The 20,550-nt window shown below is 45.1% G+C and overlaps 1 long non-coding RNA gene and 1 pseudogene across 3 annotated transcripts; both read right to left on the minus strand.

Moving 5' to 3' along the window:
- Nucleotides 1-417: 417 nt before the first annotated feature.
- Nucleotides 418-8,230, minus strand: LOC127666951 (uncharacterized). Of its 3 annotated transcripts, none has more exons than XR_007973745.1 (5): nt 7,981-8,230; nt 6,893-7,103; nt 5,282-5,345; nt 4,389-4,606; nt 418-2,180 (listed from the first exon to the last, which is right to left on the minus strand). It is a non-coding gene; the product is annotated as an uncharacterized LOC127666951 (long non-coding RNA). The 3 variants fall into 3 exon arrangements; XR_007973744.1 differs by having other exon boundaries at nt 418-2,233; XR_007973746.1 differs by having other exon boundaries at nt 418-2,233; nt 4,389-4,468; nt 7,981-8,227.
- Nucleotides 8,231-18,643: 10,413 nt separating this feature from the next.
- On the minus strand, nt 18,644-19,116 carry LOC127666666 (40S ribosomal protein S11-like; annotated as a pseudogene).
- Nucleotides 19,117-20,550: the final 1,434 nt, after the last annotated feature.

Here is a 20,550-nt window from a genome sequence, read left to right on the forward strand (position 1 = left end):
TCATGAATTCATTGTTTCTAATGGCTGAATAGTACTCCATTGTGTAGATATACCACATTTTTTGCATCCACTCTTCTGTTGAGGGATACCTGGGTTCTTTCCAGCATCTGGCAATTATAAATAGGGCTGCTATGAACATAGTAGAGCATGTATCCTTATTACATGGTGGGGAATCCTCTGGGTATATGCCCAGGAGTGGTATAGCAGGATCTTCTGGAAGTGAGGTGCCCAGTTTTCGGAGGAACCGCCAGACTGATTTCCAGAGTGGTTGTACCAATTTGCAACCCCACCATATGCTGAAATTCTTATCTCCATGGAGATAGTAAGAGAAGTTGGAGCTGGTGAGAAATGATTTGATCATAGGAGCAGGGTTTTTACACATGAAATCAGTTCCCCTCCCCCCCCCCAGAGACCCTGAGAACTACCATGTTCCTTCTACCCATGTGGTTACCAATGGAAGCAAGAAGGAACAGCAGACACTGAAACTCTGAGGCCTACTGTGAGGCTTCTCAGCCTCCAGCACTCTGACAAGAGTCTGTTATAAGCCACCTAGATTCTAGGGGTCTCCTAGATGAAGATATTTTTATTAAGGGAGCTGAAGGGACTAGGGTGCGACAGTGAGTTTAACATTCCTCGCCTGTTTCAACATTCTCGTTGACAAGATGAGGATAATAGCTTCCTTTGCAAATGATTCTGAGAATTAAAACCTCATTCATCCAACTTTTACTAAACCAGTGTTTTGTGTTCCTGAGCGCCTGTGCATGACAGGCCCTAGGCTGAGTGCTAGGATGACAAGGAGAGACAAAGTCAGGAGAATCTGCTTTGCTTTGAACTTGGTGTGTTGGGAAGGACACTCATCAAGCCTGCCAAGACATGTAGAGTGGAATGGTGACCTGACCTCTGAGAGATGCTGCGGGCTCATCGACCTCACGGAGGCAGAGCTGACAGGCTGATGTGTGGACGCGATTAGTGGGGGAAAGTGGCGAAAAGGTCACATGAGGCTAAGACGCTAGAGGTTTAGTCAGAAGGAGCAGTAAGTGAACTACATAAGAACGCTCAGGGCAGGGTGAGGGTGGCGAGGGCAGGGTGAGGGTGGCGAGCACGGTGGAGCCGAGAGGACCCCTAGGGCTGGGATAGGAAGGACAGTGGGAAGCTTGGTGCCCGACTCGCCACTGTGGAGACTTGCTGGCCAAGATCAGCCTATGTTGGTAATCTACGAGACTCAGAAGGTGAACGACTACAAGAATAGCAAGGACAGGCCCGCTGTGTAAAGTCTGAGTCCTGCAGCTGGGATGGGAGGTGGATTCTGGACCAGTCTAGAAGCTACTGTAAGCCTAAGGGTATAACGGCCCATTGGGAAAAAATGAGTAATTTGGGATGTCTAAGAGATGCTGTCAGTAGAATTTGGCAAATATGAGTGCCGAATAGGGTCTGTCTCCCTTGTGCGTGAACGTGTCCGGAAGCATTGTACTGCGCAGCCGCAGCAACGGAGGCTGGACTTGAGATGCTGCTGTTGAAAGAGAGAGGAAACTGGGAGGAACGTGCACTGTGGGACAGACGCGTATGAGTTTGATTCCAGGCCCCAAATCCTAGTTTCCTTTTTGTGGCTGGCTAATCTAGGGGGTTAGCCCCCAAAGATGTCGCTGCGTTAATTCTCAGAAACTGCATACATTCAGCTGTGTGGTAAGAGACTACACATTTGGTGACGGTTCATACTCTGAGATGGAGACTGCCCCGTGTAAGTCGGAGGCTTATCTTTTCCTGTAGGCCCTTAAAAATGGGGACAGAGATGTCCCCAGTGTGGTAAGACAGGAGGAGGGACCAAGTGTTAGGGCAATGTGTTGCTGGCTTTGAATACAAAGAGGAAGGGATCACCTGCCAAGGAGTGCCGGGCCCTACAAGTTAGAAAGGCAGGAAAATCGCTTTTATCTCAGAACCCCAGAAGGAACTCAGCCTTGCCCACACTTGTTCTTAGAGCTTCTCAGCTGCAGGATCATATTTTAAATTCATTTTAAAATAAATTTATGAGGTTCATCGTTAACACAGTAAGATAAATATCAGTCTCAAAAAACAAATTGGTGAATCTGGAGAGATGGTTCCCTGGTTAAGAGCACTTGCTGCTTGTGTAGAGTCTCTGGGTTCAGCGTCCAACACCTGTGTTCTCTTCTGTCTTCTGGTGTCTGCACCAGGCACATACACATGTGCAGGGAAAGCATTAATACAAAAAGAAGATCTAAATTTTTAAAAATAGAAATTTGTGATTATTCGTCAAATTAACAACAGAAAATCAATGTACTCATTCTCTAGGTAGATGGTAATATTGATCTGTGGCATGTTTGTGTGAATTAGTGGAGACATGAAGCCCCAGGTTAGACACTCTACAAGCTGTCACGAGCTATCCCGTCCTGAGGAGTCAGACTACTTACTCTCTCTCAGTTTCTGGCTTCCAGTTTTGACTCAGGTGAGTTTCTAAGCTGGTTACATAGCATGTGCTACCCAGTGCCGTGTGTATGTGTAGCCTGACTGGGAGGCTTGTTAAAATGGCTAAACCTCAGGTCTTATATAGATTCTTATTTCAAACCAACTGATTTAGAGTCCATTTTTTGACAAGATCCCCAGGGGGGAAGCCTGGGAGCTCCTGGATAAGATCCTCCAGCAACATCTGGAGCTGTCAGAGCAGGTGTCTGGGCCTTTCACATCTGGATTGTTATGTCTCCGGTTATCTCTAGTGTTCAACGGATTGGTGCCACAGGGATAAATATTTAGCAATGCTCTCTTAAGTCAGGATTGTAAAAATTTTCAATTAATGCATTCTCTTCTAAAGAGAACTGTCAGCCTATTATAAACAGTAACAAGTATTGTGTTTTTTAAGGACACAAAATGAATAGACAGCAAAGAACAGAATAGAGAGGTTCTCGCCAGCTCTTCGTTGTGTGCCGCCCATTCTGGCTTCCTTGAGTACTCTTGCTTAGCCTCTTCTGTCAGGCAATCCACCTCCTGGCTTCACTTAGAAACCACTCCTAGACTCTTCTATAACAGCTTCCTGCTGTTTTCTCTTTTCCAGGAATGCTTCAACCACTCCTTGCAATTATCCGAAGACAGACAAGAGTTTTTGGAAAGCTCTGAACTCCTGCAGTAGAACATCCTTCCCCCATATAGAACTCTGACTAGGTTCTACCCAGGGCAATCCTGCCTTCCTGTCAGTGGCCATGATCCTGAGCACAGGTATAGTCCAAGTGTCAAAGCTTAGCGACTGCTCCTTGGGTGCCCAGAGCAGGAGACACAGGGGTGCACGCACCAGGAAGTCCATCGATGGTGCCTAGAGTCCGACTCTAGCCCAGAAGCTGAGTACAGCCAGAGGGGTAAGAGTAGGGATGTGGGCTGGTATGATGAGGGCCCACAGGGACAAAGACAGATACGACATCACCGATGGTCACTACAAAAACAATTGAGATGTTGGTGGCTCTTGCTAACAAGCAGCAAGGATGTGGTGCTGATGCGGGGGCCTTGGCTACTCACGATGTGCTGAGCCCGACTTCCACCCAGAAAAGCATATTAGCGGAGATGAAAACCCACTATCATAGTCAGCCAAGGGTGGCAGCCCTGCACACCCACTTCAAGGGTTGCTCACAGAGGATGGGTTCCCAGGTGGCCTTAGCTCACTGGATTCTCTCCTCCTATTTGTAGTTCTTAGTGAAGAAGAGACATCCTGAGCTAGGGCGAGCATCTGCAATATCCTGGCTGTGTTCTTAAGTCTGCCCCGCTTGTGTCCTCTAGGCCAAGTAGCCCCAACAGTGTAGTACTTTGGGGTTGCTCAGTTGCAACTGGGGTATATGCTGGTCACCATGGAGTCCACATGTGTGACCTCACTGTTTATGTTCGATAGACTTGTCTGACTTTTTGTGGAAGTGTTCTGTCATCAGAACAAATAGAGATGCTATTGTTCTCACAGTTAATTTTTTAACCAGATCACCAGGTGAGCCTTATGTATCAAAAAGAGAGAGGGTGAGGAGGAGGGAGAGGGAAAGGGTGGGAAGGGGAGGGGGAAAAGGGAGAGGGAACAGGAGGGGGAGGGGGAAGAGAGGGAGAGTGAGAGGGGGAGAAAGAGAGGGAAGGAGAGGGGAGAAGATGGAGAAGAGGGAGAGAGGAAGGGGAAGGGGGGAGGGGAGGGAGAGAACCTTAAGCCTGCCCAGCTGTTCTGCCAGCCCAGCATGGCTTGACGATATTAAACAATAAAATGAACTGTCAGCCTGCATTCACTCTCCAGGTAGGGGCCACTGGTGAAGCATGTGGTGCTGAAGGGAGGCTCCCCACTGTAGAATAGAGGCCATGTTAATATATCGCCATTCAGCTTTCCCTGAAAGTATGTATCAAAACTAGATCCTTACATTTAGAGGTCACTTGGAAGGTGGTCCTGCTCCTCAAGAAACAGTTGGGGCCTTTTCTTCTTTATCCTAGATTCTTGATTCTGATTTAGCAATGATTGTGATGGTGGTGGTGATGATGATGATGATGATGATGACGATGATGATGATCATGAAGAGGAGGAAGAGAAGACATTTTGATAGCGCTGCTGTTTAATTTGATTTCTTCTTATTCTCGTCATCTGCTAAGTGTGGAAAGAGGCTTAGGGAGCAGGCTGTCTGCCTCGGGTTGTTGTAGTTGCCAGGCCTCAGGCCTGGCTGCTCGTTCTCTGCGTGATCCGTACTGTGTGCCTGCCTTAACAGCAGTGTACTGTCTCCTTCCCTCCCTCCGCTTCAACCCTCCGGGCTCTCCCGCTTCCCCTGATGCCCACCCAGCCTTTCTAGAGTCTTCCCTGCTCCACCCTACATCCAGTCAAGCACTTCCCCGTTATCCCAGAGTGCCCCTTGCCTACTGTTATGTAAATCGCCCCTCTTTAGACACACATGATTGTGGGTTTTCTAAAAATAAGTAAGGCCTGTCCCAAATGGTGAACGGTGCTTTCCCTCTACCCACTGGGAAGCATTCGTGTAGCACGCATGCCCACAATGCACCGTGGTATGTTTTCACGGTAGCTACAGGGGGGGGGGGGCTACAACTCTCCACTGCTCCATGAGCTATCATATTCTCTCTGCTTGCTGAGACCTCTCTCTCTCTCTCTCTCTCTCTCTCTCTCTCTCTCTCTCTCTCTCTCTCATTGAGTCTGGGGGACAGAGGACAAGTGGGTGGACCCTGGTGATGCAAGATGGAAGGGTCCCGGCACCTGCCTGTTTCTCCAGGTGTTTTGAAGTGTCTCTGATCCAAGGGTAATTGATTTTACCTCCAGCAAGCTAGGGGCGGCTGAGGTGTTGGGAGTTGGCCCAATCTTGCCTACCATCTTCCTCCTGAGAGAGACACAGCATCTGGTTAAGGTTTGCCGGCAAAAGCTATCAAAGCAGTGTGCCTGGAGCTTCCTGCCTCCATGGCAATGAGAATTTATTAACCTCAGCTTCCGATCTTGTTTGGGTCCTAACATTTTCAATTGTGAGGCTAGATCAAACCATACTGGCTTCAGACGAACAGGGATTCACTGGCTCTCTTAGGACAGGTTGTCTTCAGTTATTATCTGATCCAAGGTTTCAGTGGGGATAGAGTTCTATTTTTCTCATTTTTTCCCCATTATCCCTTGTAAGCTTGATTTCCTTGACAGCTCAGGGCCATGTAATTTTTATTTTATTTATTTTTATTGTTGTTATTGTTGTTGTTGTTGTTGTTGTTGTTGGTGGTGGTGGTGGTGGTGGTGTGTGTGTGTGTGTAAAATGATGTCACTGTGCATGTAGCCCAAGTCTAAAACTCACAATCCTCCTGCTTAAAACTCTGCAATGTATGAGCTATCACACATAGCCATTTCATCTTGATTATGGAAATTCTACCAGGAAAAGCATATGCCTTTTTTCCTACTGCCCCAACAAAGTATTATTGCATCTTGTTGGTTCAATAGGTCACACACCTAATTTTGAGCCAACCACTGCCCAAAAGTCTATGAATTCTTGGGGAGCAGGCCAACTAATTTCCATCCTTATTTCTGGAGACAGCAATGGAATCATGTTTGTGTATAGGGATTATGTTCATGAATGTGTTATATATGTGGTATACGTGTGTATGTTCCATGAGTGTGGTATTTGGCATGTGTGTGTGTGTGTGTGAGGTGTGGATATGTGGTGTATGTGTGTGCTATATGAATGGTGTATGTGCATGGTGTTTGGTGTGTGTGTATGCATATGGTTTATGTGTGGTGTGTGAAATGTGTGTATATGTCTGTGGTATGCATATGGTATGGTATGTACGCATATATGTGTGTTAGGATGTGTGTTGTATATGTGTAGTATGTATATGTATGGTGTGGTATGTGTATGTGTAGTGCTTGTATGTGTGGTGTGGTGTGTTTGTATGTGTAGTGTGTGTATATGTATGTGTGTACATGATGGGTTGTTTGTGGTATAGGGCATATGTGTGTGTGCATGGTGGGATATGTGTGTGTGCATGGTGGAATATATGTGTTGTATGCATGGCAGTGTGTATGTGTGTGCATAGTGCGGTGGTGCATTGTGGTGTGTATTTGTGTTTTGTGTGTGTGTGTGTATTGCATAGAGTGCTCTGACCACAGGGCAGGAGTTGGCTAGCAGGAGTGTGAACAGTTGCTGTGTGTCAAAGACAATAAAGGACACTAGGTGCTACCCAGTGAGACCACAGAGTAGTTGGAAAGATGGAGCCTTGGACTAAAGAACACAGGCCTAAGAAACTTAGTTATATGAGGGACCTGCGCTTTCTTAGCAGCCTCCTCAGATTCAGGCAACTTCGCTTCATTTTAAGTCTGACTACCTGTGGCTATCTGTCTTTTTTGTCAGATCTAGCTTCACTCTCTACCGGAAGTTGTGGGGTACCGGCTCACCGTTCTTGTTTTCCTGATGCTGGACTCACCAGGATTTCTCTTCTCTGTTGGCACTGTCTCTTCAGAAAGCTGCTGTCCAGAGACCCAGCCCTGTCACCTCCTACAGACCTGACATCTGTCTCAGGAGGCAGCTGGCAATGTTTCTTGTCGTCTTGTTCCTCTGGACCTGAAGAACGTGGTGTGATGGTAAACCCTGTGATCCGTGGCTAAGCTAGAAGGGGAAGGAAGCCAGAGCCTTTACTTCTTAAATCCTCTCACATTGGCTTTGGGGCATTTATGAGCAGGATTAAAGCTGTCAAGATGTAGATTTACTGAATCTCTTCAGTGATTAAGGTTGAAAACATAGGGATATGGTCTTATCAGTGAAGGGCTTTCAGTGCCAAGCCGGGCTGTGTGGCCTGTCCTGGGGTAAGTGGGAGCCACTGCATCTTCTAAACATGTGAATTGTACCGTGCTCCCATGGCTGCATTTTGGAGGTCATGCAGGGCATGAAGCTCTCCGGTACGTCTCAGAAGGGACCGGGAAGGGAAGAGCCAGAGTAACCCTGGGCATGTTGTGGGGAGGGGAGGGGTTCCCCATTTTAAGTGTTATCTCCTTACTTTTAATCATGCCATTCTTTCTGGGAATCCCTCCCAATACAGACAGCTGACCACCCCACTCCCAACAACGTATGCAAAAGCAGCTGGTGTGTCCCATTTCGCTCTACAGAGTTAAGCCCTGTGGGAGTTCATCTCCTCCCTGTTTGGCACAGGCGCTGAGGAAGACTGAGGTTAAAGCTGCAGGGAACAGGAGATGATTCAGTTCCCTCTCAACCCAGCTATTTCCCCTCCTCTGCTTCCCTAGAGTGGCCCCCTCTCCACCCCGGCAGGCATCTCCCTCTTCCTCTTGGCTGATGGTCCTGCCACGCTGTCAGTGACTTTCCGCACGCCGCCTGTCCATCATGCCGACATCCACATGCTCGCTCGGTTCTTCTCTTGGCTTTTTCTTGCTCCGCACACCTCCCCGGACTTACTTGCCAGTGCCCTTCTTATGCCCTCGGCCCCACTTCCTCTGTGTGTGCACCAGCCTGTCTCAGGGCCTCTGCTTACCTTCTCCCGCGTTTAGCTCCTTGCCCTCTTGTCCGTTTTGACTGATTGCTCTCCGGTGGGATCTCACTTCCTTTCTGCTTATCTGGCTTGTCCGACTTTCATTTCCGACAAGGACAGCTGGCCCTGTGTCTGAGGAGCAGATGTGCCTTTTGGCCTCTTGTTTCTCCTTGGCAACTTCCTGTGTTCGCACCCAGCTACGCCTTGCCCTATTTCTGTAGGACTGCAAGTTCCTTGACCTCTCATCTGAGCCTGCTTCTGTAATGTGAGTGGTGTTGACACTTCCCTGGGAGAATCCCTCTGGGGACTTGGTGAGCTGTTCAGTGCACGGCAGAGAGTAGGATGTTTGCTGGCACAAAGACGTCATCCAACAAATATTAGCTCTTACTATTATTATATCGATGGCACTATTAATATTATTTACAGCCACGGGAGTTCCTCATAAACAGAAAACACAGAGGCAGCTTCTGGTGGAGAGACAGGTGAGGCTGGCTACAGGAGGACAGAACACATGTCCCAAGCTAGCTTAGACCCACTAATTCATCTCTTCCACAGACTCTAACGGAAAGCTCGTGGCCAGCAGGAAGAATATAGTGTTCTTCCTTACCAGATAAACGATAAACTGAAGACCAAAGCAGGATGTGTAAACATGGACTTGGTAGAAATTTCCTTTAAAACATTGAAACAAAACATAGCAGTCTTCAGCAGGTTGCTACCGCATCTGCTTGCTCCCTTCCAAAACTCCATCAGGATTCCTAAATGCAGTTTGGATTTTGAGAACATCTGGAATCTGCCGAGCACATATTTTAAGCTCTGCCGTTATAATCTGTATTTCTTGCTACTTAGTTGTTCCTGTTGGCTGACCCCCAATGATGAGTCCGACTAGCTCTATCAATTCAGACTGTTTCAGACCTCAAAGTATATGGAGAGAGGGAAAGAAGGAAGTATATCTTTGTTTTTCGATAATAGAAGTAGTGATGCTTGATTATTGAGATGTTAGAAAATAAATTGGTAAAGAAATCAGTAAGCAGTCATAATCTATCTCCTCAGAATTAGCTATTTGATAATGTGATGTCTAAAGGGTCAAATGTACATACATTTATGTAGTTATGTATATGTATATATATGTATGTGTGTGTGTGTGTTCATAATCTATCTATTCAGAAACAACTACTTGATATTGTGATATCTGAAGAGTCAAATGCACACACACACACACACACATTTAGTTTGATATGTATGTGTGTATGTATGTATATATAAGGTATATATCCACATATACACATTCCTATGTTACACTGTGTTTTTAAAAGATTTTTATTAGGTCCATGTTGAATATACATTTAAAGCACTGGTTATTTTGTATAATATATATCTTGACTATTCTTAATCTATGCATATTTGTTTTTTAAATTTTATTTATTTATTTTGCGTATTCCTATAACATCTGCAAGCTACCTTAATTGAGATAGGTGGGCATTGTCCTCAGTTCACCTCCCACAAGATGCATGTGCAAAGAGGGTTTTGAAATGTATTTTGCTGGGCGGTGGTGGCGCCCGTCTATAATCCCAGCACTCTGGGAGGCAGAGGATTTCTGAGTTCAAGGCCAGCCTGGTCTACAGAGTGAGTTCCAGGACAGCCAGGGCTGCACAGGGAAACCCTGTCTCGAAAAACCAAATCCAAAAAACCAAAAAAAAAAATAAATAAATAAATAAATAAATAAATAAATAAATAAATAAATAAATGTATTTTATGTATATAAATGTTTTGTCTTATCTATGTCTATGTAACACATTCATGCCTGGCACCCAAAAAAAAACATAAGAGGATGTTGGATCCCCTGGAATTAGAGTTACAGACAGTTGTGAGTTCTATGTGAGCCATGAGAGGAACTAGAGCTGTTAACTACTGAGCTATCTCTCTAAGCCCATCCCAAACTGTCTGTCTCCCGCGCGCCCTTCCCCCCCACCCCTGTGTGTGTGTGTGTGTGTGTGTGTGTGTGTGTGTATGCCCAAAGAGGCCAGAAGACAACACTGGATCCCTTGAAGCTGGAGTTACAGCTGTAGATTTAGTTAGCCTGGAACTTTCTATGTGGACAAGGTTGGCTTTGAATTCAGAAATCTCTCTGCTACGGCCTCCCAAGTGCTGGTATTAAAAGCATGTATCTCCATACCTAGGTATCCAAGAGAGCTTTAACTGTGCATGAAACATTGGGAGATCTCTCTGCAAGACATGAGAGGGAGCAGGGTTATGGAAATGAGGTGAAGCAGGCCTCAACCTTGTTAGAGGAAACCTACAGGAACGGCAGGTGGAATGGTTCTGAGAGGGTCTTGCTCAGGCTGGTGGGCCTCAGCGCCTGGCACAGGTGACTTATTACTCATCTGTCCCCGATTGTGGCCCCTTCACTTTCTGTGGCCATTGATCAGAGATAGCACGGCCTTGATGTAAACACTACCCTGATTCTAAGAGGAGGTATTTGGAGGCTTGCAGTTGACCACACTCCCACAGAAGGTTCTTCTGAGGTCTATCTAGAAACCTAACCATTTCAGGATTGTAACACCGACACTCAGGAGGTGGAGGCAGGGGGATTGATTGGAAGTTCAAGGTCACCCTCAATTTCATGGCAAGTTAGAAGCAGCCTGGGCTATCCCGAGACTGGACAACAACTCTAACAACAATGGCGTTTCTTAATATGACTCTTTATGTTCTTCTTGCTGAGAACTTTTTAAGAATAAACAAATGCAGGCTTCTGCCTGACCTCGGTAAGTTCCTTTCCTGAATTACCTCTTAAAATCCAATAAAAAGTAAAAATCTAACCATAGAGTAAAAAATCAATCAACTTAATCCAAGAGGAGATAGCAGGACACGAAACGTTCATAAGCAGTTTAGAAGGAACATGTATGCTACGATTAGTGTGTTAGCTACGAATCAAAGCAAAGAGACTGAAGCCCCAGGTGCCGTGCAGAGGGCAACAAATGAGCTGAAGAAACTCAGAAGCTTTAGGAACTCAGTGTGCTGTGTGCCTGGGAGCAGCTTTAGGAACTCAGTGTGCTGTGTGCCTGGGAGGGGTCAGGTTCTGAGACCAGGATTGGTAAATGAGTCTGTATAGGAAGATTGAGCTTACTGTAATCGTGAACATCCCTGGCTACCATGACATCGTGGGGAATGGGAGGCTTTCCTCTCAAAAGATCTCAAGCTCAAGACCAACAGTGAGTCTCCCACACCAATAAAAGTTACAGCTGTGGAGGTGGCTCAGTGGGTACTTTTACTCCCCTGGTGTGCTAGCGTGAGGACCTGAGTTTGGATTCTCAGTACTCATTTGGTGGTATTAGCTCTCAGGGAGCAGAGACAGGTTTTGGGTGTTTGCTGGGCAGTCAGTCTAGCCGAAATAGTGAGCTCTCGGTTCATTGAGAGACCCTCTCTACAAACAAACAAACAAACAAACAAACAAACAAACCAATCAATCAACCGACCGATATTAGGAGGGGGTGAGGTGGCAGGGAAAGTGATAGGGGAAGAACCTAGCGTTAACTTCTGACCTTCACATATGCATGCACAAATGCACCTATGTCTCTGTGATCACACACACATATACCACAAACTGAAGAGGCTACCACATTCAGAGTTTTAGACTACATACGAAAGCAGAGATCATGTGATAGTTACCTGTTACGATGAGCTTCCCGGCCAGTTCTTTCATCTTATATGCTGGTATTCGTTTATGTATTTATTATTACCTGTGGAAGTGAGGATAAGATATTCATAACTAGATTATGCCTGGATCTGGATGGGAGCAAGTATCTACTCTAAGAATTCATTAATATTGATCTGTTGTTACATAAAGATTTGTCCCAGACCAATAATACATTATTAGAGTTATGGTGAGCCAGGAAGCCTTGGAATTTTGAAATTAAAGTGCACTTAATATTGTCTCACAAGTTAATAGTTATATAACACAAAATAAAGAGTCCACAATGAGTAAGAATCACCAGAGACCACATAGACAAAAATGAACATTTGTAGAATGTCTGCAATTAGAACATGGTCCATGTTTGGTACATTGACTCTGGGTTTGAGGTAGGAACAACTACTTAGGACTAGATATAGCTGGGGAATCTGTAGGGCCTTGGTGGGCCAGGGCTAGCCTGTAGATGCTGAGAGGGATCTCAGAACCTGACTGTGTGGCTGCAATGGTTCCCTGGAGGACTCCTGATCATGCTTATTGTACTTCTATGACTTTAGAGATTTATTCATTTTTATTTTACATGTATGAATATTTTCCCTGCATGTATGTATATGTCTTGTATATGCCTGATGCCCCCAGAAGCCAGAGGAAGGCACTGGATCCATTGAAACAGGAGTTACAGACAGTTGTGGGCCACCATGTGGGTGCTGGGAAATGAACTCAGGTCCTCTGCAAAGGCAATAAGTGCTCTTAACTGCTGATGTACCTCTGTAGCCCTCTGTGCCCCATTTAAAAGCCTTATTCCAAATCCCTTGTGATTTGTTGTCAATGTAAAATTGATAGGAGGCTCTGGTAACGTTGACCCAGAAGGACCTATGCAAGCTCATGCAACACTAAGGGCCGAGGACAACAGTTGAAGCATCCTGAGCGTCCTCAAGGCAAGATGCTCTGGGTAGTTTTAGATTTGAGCCTTCCTTCTCTCCTATGAAATGACAAACTTCATTGGAAAGTTGAGAAAGGGGGTTATATGAGCAGAAGGGTGTGTCCCAGTGGGAACATGAGTCATGATCAGTGGTGATGCTCAGAATTAAGCCTTAGCTCTGCTGGTTGAGTGACCACGGGCTAATTAAGCTCTCGGCACCACAGCATCTTCTGCTGTGAACTGAGAATGTGATATCCCGGTCACCCCAAGGTGACTATAAGGATTAAATGAGTTTATATTTGTCAGTAGGACCCACTTTGGAACAAGTACCATGCAAGTGTCATCTGCTAAATAAATAAGTGGTGACTTCTAATCTAATAAGGCCAGAGTGCCTCTGAAGACACATTCTGTCAGGCCTTTTCTTAGGAATCTTGGACCACTGCTGTTGTGAACACAGAGCTCTCCCTTTGTGCCGCACTGACTTCCTGGAGTCAGGATGGGGTTTACCATTTCATAAGTATTAGGGGATTCCTCAGGGTTTTTTAATTTTCAACAAGAAGAAATTGATACCCAGGAAGCCTTGGTCATGAGTTTGGCTCTACACAGCTGGTGTATGGCAGGACTGCAGCCAGAGCGCTGACTCCAAATACATTTCTATTAAGCTGAAATTACTTTTCCCCATCCATAAATATCTGATAAAGTCAGGCATGCAGGCTATTTGGTAGGGGGAAAGACTTAATGATTAAGCCTCTCTCTGAATAAATCGATCACACTCATTAGCATGCTTTCCTATTACAAATTATACAATCATTATCCATATTGAGAATACTCAGTGCCAAACACAGATGGCAGCTCTGAGAGTGGGAGTTAGGTTAATGGTGATTTTTGTCAGTGGCTAGTTAGGTACTTTCATTTGGGGGCCTTTTATTTACATTCTAGCTTTTCTTCTCTTATTCCCTGGAATGTTGTCAAATACAAATAGCACCCCTATTTTATCAGGGTTGTCAAAACCTGCACACATCTGAACTCCCTTCCAGATCCTGCTTGAGTGCTGTCCTTCTCTTCTTGTCAAATGCACATAGATTCTTCACAGTATGTACAAAGCTTCAAATCTGCTTTCCTCATCTGTTATTTATAAACATATACTATAGCCAAACTATCCCACAAATGTACACTATAGACATGTATATATATATATATATACACATATATGTATATACATGCCCCCCCCCACATATATATTTCCTATTGATGGCATTTGGATTACTTCCATTTTAGGCCCTGAAGGTGGTATCATAACACATTCTAATGCAGTACTGGGGCAGGACCAGGGTTTTGCTTATGTAAAACAAGCTCTAAGTCACTAGACTCCATCCTTAGACCCTCCTTTTTCTTTTATTTTAAGGCCAAAGGACATATACTGAAGATTGAAACTATGTGACCATATTCGTTTATAGCCAGATATTTCCCCTCAGGCTCTGAGCACCAGTTGGAGCCCACTCTTCTCCTCTCCAAGTATCTGGCAGCTTTTACTTACAAGCCGGGCAGTGGCTGACAAACCATCTCATGGATGTTATTACAATAATCGTGTCCTGGGTTGGAGATTTTCTCTATTTCATTTTATAGTCAGTTGGCCAAACCTATAAAGACAATAGTTTTTATTTATGTAATAGTGCTTTGTAAGACAATTAATTATGCAATGCTACCTTGCTGGTAATGTCCTACCCTATAAGACAATGACCTGCAGTAGAAGGGTGCTATGGTGATTTACAATAGAAAGAGATAGTAGAAAAGAGGAAGAAGAAGGAGATGGGAGAGAGATGTGTGAGAGGATCCTCAGATTTCCATGAAGGGAAAACAAGTCTTGCCCAGGAACAGGTCACACTCACAGTTAGTGTCCTGACCAGGGCTTTTCTGAACACTTGAACTCGAACCTTCTGTTCTGTCCCTCTCCCACCCCAGTGTCCTAGCATGGCTTCCCGAATGTTTTCTTTCCCCCAGGTTGTACTCCTCATGCTTGGTCTCCTCATGCTTGGTCAGATGCACACACACACACATGCTTGGTCTCCTCATGCTTGGTCAGATGCACACACACACACACACACACACACGCTCCCACCCAAACAAATGAAAACAAACACCAGGTCATTATTGTTGTACACGACAGGTCTTCAGGGCTAACATCTGCATGACAGACTTGCCTGAACTGAGGTATAAGTTAAAACTCAAAATTTCAATGGCTCAATATATTAAGCTTTGCTACTGTGATGGTTTGTATATGCTTGGCCCAGGGAGGGGTACCTTTAGGAGGTGTGACCTTGATGGAGTAGGTGTGGCTTTGTTGGGGTAGGTGTGTCACTGTGGGCATGGACTTTAATAGCCTCATCCTAGCTGCCTGGAAGCCAGTCTTCCAGAGCAAGAGTTGGAACTCTCAGCTCCTCCTGTACCATCTTCCTGAGTACTGCCATTTTCCCACCTTGATGATAATGGACTGAACCTCTGAACCAATAAGCCAGGCCCAATTAAATGTTGTCCTTTATAAGAGTTGCATAGGTCATAGTATCTGTTGACAGCAGTAAAACACTAACCAAGATAGCTACTCATTTGTGTAAAGTTTTATGTTGGTTGGGTGGCTTTTCTTAGTTCTATAGCTATATCATTTGGCACATGGAGAGTGCATGGTGACTCACGAGGAATAGGTAGGATTGAGGCTGTGGCGGCATACCAGCTTTAGCTGCTTCAGATCATAAGTACCACAGTCTATGAACTAACTGTGTAGCTGACTTGCATCTGTCCCTAGTAGAACTTCAAGGGGGATAGGAGATGTAGAAACGTTTAGTGAAGACCAGCTAGAGGCTGCAGCAATTTCATTCCCATGCACTTATGACTTAAAAGGTAAGAGCGGTCCATTTGTTCTACAAGCATCACTATACAAATAATGGGAACTCAAATGATTTCTGTTTAGTGGATTTCCTAAGATAATAGGATCACTGTTCTCTCAGGAAACAATGCTGATTTGTCTTCTTGGCACCTTCTAGTTGTAGCTCAAAGATTAATCTCAAGCTCTTTCTCTCTCTTTCTCATTCCTTGAGTTGTTTGTTGACCAAGGACTGGGGGCTGGAGAGATGTAGGGAGTGGAGGACACCCTGAGAGAGTGATGTCCTCAATGTGTAATGTTGACATGGGCACACCTGTGTTGAGGACTACAAGGCTTTGGACCATAGGAAATTGGCAAAACCATTCCTATATGGGGGCAGATGCAAGAAGGGTGGTAAAGCTCTTCTTGAGACTTTGTTTGTTAATGATCGGTCAGTGGGGGCAGCATCTCCTCCTCTCAGATGCCTATAACCTGAGACTGTTCATCTACAGAGATCTCCTATCAGGTTAACCCCTGCCCCAGTGTAGTACATAACACTCAGAGGTTATGGGTTGGAATCCCACTTGATTCCAGATTTTCTGTCCATGTGTCTGTGTGTCTCTCTCTTCATTCACTCCATGTTCCTAGTCAGAGTTCCAATGCTGATGGCAGATGGCTCAGTGGTCAAGAACACTTGCTGCCCCTGCAAAGGACTCTTCGTTCCTAGAATCCAAAGGTAATTCACAACCACATGTTTCTAACTACAAATAACCCAACACCCTTTTCTGGCCTTCACAGGCACCAGGCACACATACGGTACACATACAAACACATAGGCAAAATACTCGTACTCATTAAATGAAAAATAAATCTTTATTTAAAAAAAATTACAACAAATTCTACCCTTAGACCCTGGCTGCCATTCTGGCTTGTTTTAAGCAACATGACAGAAGTGACATTGTGACATGTCTAAACATGGGCTCAGGGTGCCTGTCTTTGCATATTGAGGCACTTGGAATAGTCTGGAAACTTACTGTGTTCCATCACCCTCACCTTAGTCAACATCCAGTCACCTACTGAAACTGAGCTGTCCCACTGATCCCAATAGAAACTTAGCAGAGCCCATATAAAATCCCTGACTGCGGAAATGTGAGTTTACAAAGTGATTGGTGTGTTAGGGCACCAAGTTCTGAGGCAGACTTGTAATGACGCAGCAGCTGACATCTGTTCCCAATATGCCTGTGTCACCTGTGCTGTTTTGTAATTACATAATTTAATTAAATACTACTTAAAAAGAATGACATATGGATATGAAAATGAAGAAAATTATTCCTACAAGAATGAAAACAGACGCATTGTAGAGACTTGATAAAAATGTTAACTTCCAAATGTTGTCAGAAAAGATGTGGATGCGGCATCTGTTTAAAATAGAACAAAGGGAAAGATATACTTGTCTTTGGGTTCTCTAGAGTCACAGAACTTATGGAATGTCTTTCTACCTTGAGGAAATTTATTATTATGACTTATAGTCTGTAGTACAACTAACCCAACAATGGTCAGCTGTGAATGGAAAGTCTAAGAATTTAGTAGCTGTTCTGTCCCACAAGGCTAGGTGTTTCAGCTGGTCTTCTGTAGAAGTAGATTCCAACAGATGTGCTGGCAAGTAAATGCAAGCAAGTGAAAAGGAGCAAATCTTCCTTCTTCGTATGTCCTCCTGGAGGTCTCCAGCAGGAGGTGTGGCCCAGATTAAAGGTGTGTGTCACCACCACGCCTGGATCTGGATCTTGCTTTGTCCCGGGCTAACCTCAGAGATCTCCTTATTTCAGTCTCCTGGAATTAAAGATGTGTACTACCTGGCCTGGGCCTAAGCTTTTCAAAGCCTCAAGATATCCCTGGCAAGATCCAGATCAGAAATGTTTGTTTTCCAGTCTCAATATCTGAGTCACAGATAAGCCCTCTAATTCTAGTGTAGGTCATTCCAGATATAGTCAAATTGAGAACCAGGAATAGTATTACAACACCATAGGAGAATTCTTGCCCAGGCTACTTCCGATGATTTAAAAGTTTTTATCCATATGAACAAATTGAAACTGGGTGTCACATTTGGATGACATTCTGAGAGCAAGAAAGGAGCTGTGGAACAAGGAAATGCATCAACAATCCATGGCTTAAAGAAGGTTTCCTGGTCTACCCCACTGAAGTCTGTTTTACTTTTTATTGGTGATCCAAGCCTTTTGTTATTGTTGAGATGACCTTGATCTCTCACACTCATGATCCCAGGACTTGGGAGGCAGAGGCAATAGAGTGTTAAGAACAAGGTTATCTTCGGGTATGTGGTAAATTTGAGGCTATCCTGGGCTACATGAGACCATGTCTCCAAAGCAGACAAAGAAACAGATTCATTAACCGTATCACCTTACCTTCTTTTATCCCCAACCCTGCAGAGTCCCCTCAGTTTCCCTTGGTGGAACTGAGGTCAGCGGTTTTGAAATAAAAGAATGCTGTTGAATTTGAAACAACTCTGCACATTTTTCCATTTGTCTACCTGAAGGGTCTGCAAACGCATAAAGTGCTAATACCAGTGCATCTAAGTAGATCTGTAACAGCAGGATATTACCGGTGGACTGCAATTTGGCCCGTGAAAGAGCTGGGTCTTGGTGTGTCAGTTTCCTGACATTGTTCCATAGCTACTCATACTCCCTGATTTGGGAGATACTGTTTATTAGACACAGAGATTTCATTTTTGACCTTTTATAAAAGAGATAGGTTGTGTTACAGTAAGTTAAATATGCATAGTTGTTGCCCAGGCAGACTGCCTCAGTTTGGGACCCAGCGTGCCTCGCCTAAAGATGGCAAGCTCCAGGCTCAGTGAGAGACTGCCTCTCAAGGGGATACGGTAGATGGAGGAGCGCAATGCTCGTAGTTCCCACAGACCTCTGTGCATGTGTCCGCCTTCAGGTGCATGTGTATGCATGTGTATATCACACACGTACATTTGGAGTTACTCCATTCTAGGAAGAGGTTTGCTGCTGCAGAGTCTTGCAGCTCTTCTCTTTGAACACTTGCTATGCGCCCACCGAGGAACCAGAAGCCTTTTTGTACCACTTCATCTGTAATCCTGCAGTTATGGTTCCTTTTTTTTTTTTTTTTTTTGGTAACTTGGAAAATAACTATTTGTTCTAGGGCATTGGCCAGAGTCCCATTAGCGCTTCTGAAACTGCTTCCTGGTGCCAGCAGCCTTGGTGACCTTGAGCACATTGAATCGAACCATCTTGCTCAGGGGCATCTCCAACAATGATGATGTCGCCGATCTGTACATCCCTGAAACAGGGGGACAGGTGCACAGACATGGTCTTGTGACACTTCTCAAAGCAAAGCAGTTGTATTTTTCAATGCAATGGAGACAGTCCTGGTGGATGACAATGATCCTCTGCATCTTCATCTTCATCAGGACACCAGACAGGATTCAACCTTGGATGGAGACATTACCAGTGAAGGGGCAATTCTTGTCTGTGTAGGTGCCCTCAATGTCCTTTCTGGGCGTCTTGAAGCCTGGATGTTTTTGTAGTACCGAGGGAGTTTTTCCTTGCTGGTTTCTCCCAGCAAAACACACTTCTTGTTTTGAAAGACTGTAGGCTGCTTTTGGTAAGCATGCTCTGTCTGAATGTCTGACATTTTCCTGGCAGCCTGAGAAAAGGAGAGGTAGGCCCACTCCCAGCTTCCTTATTCACCAGGAGAGGTCTGGAGTGGAAGTGACTGGTCATTGTTCTTATTTATAGGCCAAATCTCTGGAGAGAGTCAATGACTTTCCTAAGGCCATTCAGCTATCAAGGTGTGGCTGATATGCAAATCCAGATTATTTCCCCTTTTTCATAGCATGGGAAGAAGAATGCAGTTCATTCCAGAAAATTAAAAAATGTGCATGTCAACATCCCAGAAAAGAGGTCTGTATGTACAGATCACTTTGTAGTAGGTGCTTCCTTATAATACATGAAAAGAATAGCAGAAGAGAGAGAGAGGGAGGGAGGGAGGGAGGGAGAAGAAGGGAGGGAAGGAGGAAGAGAGAGAGAGGAGGGAGAGAGAGAGAAGGAGGGAGGGAGAGAGAAGGAGGAAGGGAGAGAGAGAGAAGGAGGGAGGGACAGAGGGAGAGAGAGAGAGGGGGAGGGAGAGAGAAGGAGGAAGAGAGAGAGGAGGGAGGGAGAGAGAGAAGGAGGGAGGGACAGAGGGAGAGAGAGAAGGAGGGAGGGAGAGAGAGAAGGAGGGAGAGAGAGCGAGAGCAAGAGAGAGAGAGAGAGAGAGAGAGAGAGAGAGAGAGAGAGAGAGAGAAAAGGAGGGAGGGAGGGAGGGAGGGAGAGAGAGAGAGAGAGAGAGAGAGAGAGGAATGTACTCCTTGATCACATGGCTGAAACAGCTCTACTGTCTTCCAAGTATGGATAGCACATCTCCTCTTTGATGGCATCAAGGTTCTAACAAGCTCTTGTCTTCTGCTAGGGTTCTCATGTTCAGGGCACCTGTGCTCCCATCATTGTCCACAGAAGGTTCTTCCGCGGCTCTTCTTGCACACAGATCATGCCAGTGGCCTAGTGCATCCGCTGGGTCTCCAGCCTAAGCTCTATTTCTCATGTGTCATTTCCGGATTTCCCAGTAACCTTAGGGTTTAAGAATGTTAGTTGTTTTTTTCTTGTTCTTTCTGGAGATCACTGATTTAGATCAGAGAGGAAAGTGCTGTTCAGGGTTTCATAAGAGTTATTGAGAGCGTTGGTTGTCTTGGTGAATGATTATGAATGATTTCGTTGGTACCCAGATTCACAATCACAAGTGCAGGGTGATTGGAAGCACGGGACAGTCAGGAGCAAGCCCAGACCCAGGCAGGGGGGACTGACACTCGGCTCTTGTAGTATTCTGTACTTCTTCCTCTGTGGCTTTAAAACTGCAGTTCTCTCCCCCCCCCCCCCCCCCATACTGTGGCCTCCTAAGGGAAGAAGCTGACACGGATCAACAAGTGTTTTCTTGAATGAATGAGCCAATGAATAAAAACTTTAATTTCCAATTGATTATATATAACTACATATATAAGTCCACATTCATCTCCCCATCTCTCAAGTGGAA

Source organism: Apodemus sylvaticus, chromosome 16 (genome assembly GCF_947179515.1).
Source record: "Apodemus sylvaticus chromosome 16, mApoSyl1.1, whole genome shotgun sequence".
Lineage (NCBI taxonomy): Eukaryota > Metazoa > Chordata > Mammalia > Rodentia > Muridae > Apodemus > Apodemus sylvaticus.